Raw genomic sequence first — 5,812 nt, 5'->3', positions numbered from 1 at the left:
AGATAGTCCTCACTTTAGATGGGCTCACGGAATATACTTAACTAATGAGTAGTAACCGCATTAATAAGTTATTCATTGAGTATGAATATGTGTTTGTAAATCATATACTAACACAGTTGCTAACCCTTTATAAAGTATTAACAACTGAGATTATCAATGAGCAACAAAACATTTTTAACCGGATTTATTAAGTGCTTAGTAATGCATAATAAATGTCATACAGATCATGAATTCATGATTAATTATGCACGTATAACTAATTAGTTACAAATGATGAGTTAATGATGAATTAAGCACTTTACTAATGTTTAACTAATGCTTAATAATGTGTTAGTTGAACATTTAAAACTGTCTTTACTCATGCTTTGTAATGCATTACTAATGGTGAATTCATGCTGAGTTCATGAGGATTTAAGGATTAACTAATGCTTAAATTATGCTGAACCAATGCTTAACTAATGCTTAATAGTGTATAGTTATTATAAAGTGATACCGAAAACTTTATTGAAAACCAAACCAGTATAATGAACAGAAATCGCTATGATGATTACAGTTGCAAAAACAGTTTTTAACACAAAGAACAGATACAAGTCAGCTACAGATCTGTAGATATTTAAAAACCACACAATGAAGAATATTCACTGGACTCTTGTTGCTGAAGTTCAGTGATGTGGAGGCAGATCCAGAGAGACACACTGGAGACTCAGATGACTTAGGTTGTGAGTAATGTTTACTGATATCAGGAGAAGTGACACCAACAGAGCAGCAGTACATGCAAGCAATGCCAGCAGCACTTCTGAGGATTCTCTCTGATCTTTGGCTTTATATTGGAGTTGGGAGAAGGTCAGATTTAGATTACAGACCAATATGGAGACAACTGGTCTGCTTAGTCACATCACAATAGACGATATCTCATCTCCTGCAGTGTCTGTCTGTCTAAAGGCCATTATGACCTTAGAAAGGGGAAAGAGTCATTTTTCCTTCACAACTCTCATGACCTCAGAGATTTTCTTACAAAGCTACAATATTAAATTTTAATACATCACACATCACTCTGAAATATCCAACAACATGCTATATAATTGAATCCAGCTTTACAGGGATACGCTGATGTCTCTGCAGTTCATTACAACATTTTCACATGAGAAAGTTTTCAGAGTTTAAATGTGTAAATTTCCACATGTATGTTGCATAAAATCCATAGGCGTCAGTTTAGGGGGGGACGGTGGGGACGTGTCCCCCCCACTTTTTGTCAGGGGTCATTTTGTCTCCAACACATTCAAATTCTTCACATGTAAGCCGTTGTAAACCAGTTATTTTCAGTAGTATACAAAATTCCGATGCTCCTGAACGCACCATCCGCACTCGGCCGAGAGTTGCACAGACACGCAGCACACCTTCGTGAGGTTAAAAAAAACAAAAAAAAAAAACGCGCGGATGCTATATTTGCGCCCAGTGTTGCCAACTTAGCGACTTTCTCGCTAAATCTAGCGACTTTTCAAAACTCCTAGCGACTTCTTTTTTGTCAAAAGCGACCAGCGACAAATCTAGCGACTTTTCCTGCCGTTTTGGAGACTGACAGGAAAACTCAGCTCATTCTGCAGTTACTGTTTTGAACGAGCGGCATGTGCTGCTGTGAGCTTCTCCCCCTCCCAGTGCACAGGCTGTCAGTCCAGTAACCCCACAGCAGTCCCAGTGTCTGATTGGAGGAGACCCACATCACTCCGCGGCCAGACGGCAGATGAATCGCGCATGCGCAGTCACTACAGATCCCATCCAGACTTACGGAGCCATATAAACGAAAATGTTTCTTGACTGTCATGCAAAAATAAACCACAGCATTTAGCCTCTAGTACAAAAACATATTTTGATTGTTTTATACTCACTTTTTGGTCTCTTCCACAACGTTATTCCTCTCTCCTACAACGTTGATTACAATTACATGCAAACTGGGAAATATGCAAATTGGGCAATGACGTCATTTAGCGACTTCTAGCGACTTTTCGGACAGCCAACAGCGACTTTCCTTACTGAGGAGTTGGCAACAGTGTTTGCGCCTGTGCCAAGTGGAAGCTCCGCGTGCAGGGGCAAAATTTCGGCCCGGGAGAATTAGTACTATAGCAGCCCACAGACCCTTCTACCTGCATGTACTGATACCTCAACAGCTTGAACCTCCGCCTTTGGTGCGCTGGTTGTGAGTTCGAGCCCAGCTTGTGGTATTTTGCCGCCGTTCTTCGACATTTTCTCAAAGTGCTGTGGTCTCCATCCCCCCCACTTTTAAAAACAAACTGACGCCCTTGATAAAATCACCTGTAAATCTGCCCTACCATGAATTTATCAACACAGCAACAGGATAAATAAGATATTTGTTCAGTTTTCTGAACAATTTACTCTGCTCTACTCCAAAACAATAAATGTCTCACATGACAGTTTGATATTTATTAGTTGGCTCTAACATGTCAACCTAAAACATGAACCTTCAAAGTAAAACAAATGAAAGATATCCTGTAAATACAGTTTACAGTTCATCCTTCTCTTCCTTCTCTTCCTCAAAGATGGTGTTGTCATTCTTCTTGACCCATCTAAGTTTGAACCCTGCTGTGATCCCTTTCTCTTTCAGCTTCTTCTCCAGCTGAAAAACAAGTTCATGAGCAGAAAGAAAAGATTTTGATTCTTCTTCTTGTTCTTACAGATTTGTGTCCTCTTAAATTTAAATGTTAACATGAAACTATCTCATCTCACACTGACCAGTTTCTGGATGGCCTCCGTCACAGCGGGGTCATTCAGGTCCATTGTGGATTTCAGAACCCTCAGCTTGATCCGAAGCTGCTGCTTTTTCTCTGTGGACAAAATGGAAATACAGATTCATGAAAAATAGACTTGAGTGTCAGTGCAACACAGTCAGTGTGAGTTTGTTTGAAGACAACTCACCGTAGTGGCACATGAAAGGAAGTTTTTGGTCACACTGATCTTCCACCCACTTTCCAGCATCAGTAGCACCGATCAAACGGGTAGCACAGTCTCCACTGTTATATGGTATGTTTCCAGTCAACCAGTTTTTGAATTCATGCTCTGTGCCATCTGACCAAGAGTACCAGGTTCTTCTGGACAGGCCCACAAAAGCAAACACATTTTCTGTTACAGCCTGCTGGATCCATGTCCTCTCTTCTTCATTCCTGATGGAGGCCAGGTCTGTGTGGAACTTCCTGCAGTAGCTCTGAGCTCCCTCCCATGTCACCTTCCAGGACTTATAGACATATGTTGGAGGAGAAGAAGCTGGCAAGAATTTTGAAAGTTCAGTCAGATTAATTTGCACACAAAAGTAATATATTCTGATCAACAGTTTTAAACATCCAGTATGCATGAAATCAAATTAAGAAAAGAGTAAAATCTTCACATGTGAGTTACATCTTTACAAGACAAATGAAACAGTCAAAGCTGCCGTTCATTTTCTGTTTTGGGGCCTAAACACACACTTGAAGTAATAATTATACCACAGTCTGGAAAATGCACTACATGTTACTGGATCACAGAAACCAAAGCAAGTAATGCTGTACTCACTGTCTGAATTGTCATAGCAGACAAATGGGCGTTGGCGGGAGCATGACGTATCATACAGATCACCTCCAAATACAGTGCAACATAGCTTCCCTTCATCTCTGCTACGACTTGGTCGACCAGTTCTCCACCAGAGAAAGGGCTGATTGTTGGTTCCGTAGTAGCCATCATCTGTCATCGACCACGCCCAGCTGCTAGAATTGTCATACAGGCCAATCCATACTTTTCCACTGTAGCCACTGCTAGCAGCTGCAATCAGTTGATCCACGTCTTCCATGTTGTCCACAGTAGCCAGGTCAGTGAACTTTTCTCTGCAGTACTGTTGGGCTTCACTCCAGGTCTTTGGTTCATCAATTAATTGGTATTGATGAAGGCCTGAACAGAGCCCTGAAAAAGACACATTTTTCATCCTGAATGTGACATAATTTGTAGCAGTGACTGTTTCTCTGTGCTGCAGTTAACAAATCATTCACATTAAGGTTTAAGGTTTGTTGTAATAAGCTCTTTCACATTCGAGATTGGGTTAAAATGACTTGTTTGTGAAGGTCAGGACTGTCATCATCACACAAATATGACAGAAAAACAATAATAAGACATATGTGGGTCAAACACACCCACAGGTTGGACACCAATGACTGCTGTGGACTGAAAATGGTCGTAAATGAAACAAACGTGCCATATTTACATCATCCAAGTGTTTGAGGTTTTCTCTCCTTTGTGGAGATTGAGCACATGGGTTTCTTTTTGTCATTCTTCATTGTCTTTTTCATATTATTCTTTTTCAAATTTTTTTGAAATACAAATTTGAAGGCTTACAACGACTCAAAAATGTGTGAAAACTTGCACACACATCACGATCAGCGACAAACTTGTTTTTCAGGGGAATTGCATGTATGAGAACCAAAATGGCTCAATAACGCCACCTGGAAAATTTAGAATATCTACTATGGCCAGCACAATTCACCTACAGCTATCCAATTTGAAAGGCACATGTGTCTCATCAGGCTGAACAACAAAGTCATTGACAGCCATGTCCTAAACCCAACAGGAAGTTTGCCATTTTGAATTGTCTGCATGAAATTTCATGATTTTTACACAATTTCAAACACAAACTCCTCCAAGGTGGTAACTCCAAAGCACTCAAATTTGGCCAGTACATACAGCAGGCCTTAGTGAACAAAAAGTTATCAAAATGTTCTTCATAAGTCTGAGGGCATGGACATGGTCATGGCGGCATCTGGAAGTTTGATCCTTCGTCATGAAACATCACGTGCTGTGTAAATGTATTGAACATGCTCCAATCTGCCTTAAACTTTACATGTATGATCAGAGTCCTGCCCTGATCACATCCACATGATGAAATCTATGCACAGTCTGCTGGCAACAGGAAATGTAATTTTTTACACTTTGATGTGCTGTTGTTAGCTCGTGGCCCAAATTCAGCTCAAATGTGGGGACCTAAGTCTGAACACATTCATGATGATTCACAGAGAAAATGGCGACTTGTCATCAAAAGGCTTGTCTCTGGTGGCATGGTGAATTTCTATGTCTCGCCATGACTGCTGAAGTACTTATATCTCAGCTGCACATGATCCAATCTTCCCCAGACTTCAAATGCTGGACACCAGGTCCAGTCTGAACACATCCACACTCATAAATTTAGAAACCATGGTCATAGCATCACTTATTGGTAAAAGGAAGTATGAGGAAGTACATTTGCACTTGCCATGGCCCCAAGCATTGTCATATAATGCTGGAAACTGGTCAACTCAGTCTTAACCCCTTGACAATGTCACAGTGTGAAGATCTTGATGGTTCATACAATGCTGTTGCCATGGCAACAATGTGTTGCCACAAAGTACTTTTTGGCAGGTTTAGAATGCTAAAAACCTCTCCAAAATTACCACACACGATTGTCGACCCAAGGAAAAACACTGGATGCATCTCAGCACTGCGTGTGCCATAACGGCCCCTGCAGCATTTTAGAAAATAGTCCTCGCAGCTCGTTTCATCTACATCGATGAAAGCTGGGAGGCACATAGAGCACATCATGATGCACTTAAAAAGCCAATTGGACACACATCCAAAACCCAACAGGAAGTCTGCCATTTTGAATTAAGTGTGAGATTCTGGGGAATTTTTGTCATTTTCAAGAGCTATAAACTCCTCCAGAGTAGCTCCAAGACACCTCAAGTTTGGCCAGTAAGTACACCAGGTATTTGTGATCTAATGACATGACAATGAAGACAGCAGC

At 40.8% G+C, this 5,812-nt stretch overlaps 1 long non-coding RNA gene across 1 annotated transcript; it reads right to left on the bottom strand.

The window, feature by feature from the left end:
- Nucleotides 1-552: 552 nt before the first annotated feature.
- LOC127532585 (uncharacterized) lies at nucleotides 553-3,251 on the bottom strand. Its single transcript, XR_007940092.1, has 3 exons — nucleotides 2,932-3,251; nucleotides 2,749-2,840; nucleotides 553-2,632 (listed from the first exon to the last, which is right to left on the bottom strand). It is a non-coding gene; the product is annotated as an uncharacterized LOC127532585 (long non-coding RNA).
- Nucleotides 3,252-5,812: the final 2,561 nt, after the last annotated feature.

The sequence above is a fragment of the Acanthochromis polyacanthus genome, chromosome 24 (genome assembly GCF_021347895.1).
Source record: "Acanthochromis polyacanthus isolate Apoly-LR-REF ecotype Palm Island chromosome 24, KAUST_Apoly_ChrSc, whole genome shotgun sequence".
NCBI lineage: Eukaryota > Metazoa > Chordata > Actinopteri > Pomacentridae > Acanthochromis > Acanthochromis polyacanthus.
This window is presented reverse-complemented; position numbering and strand designations above follow the sequence as displayed.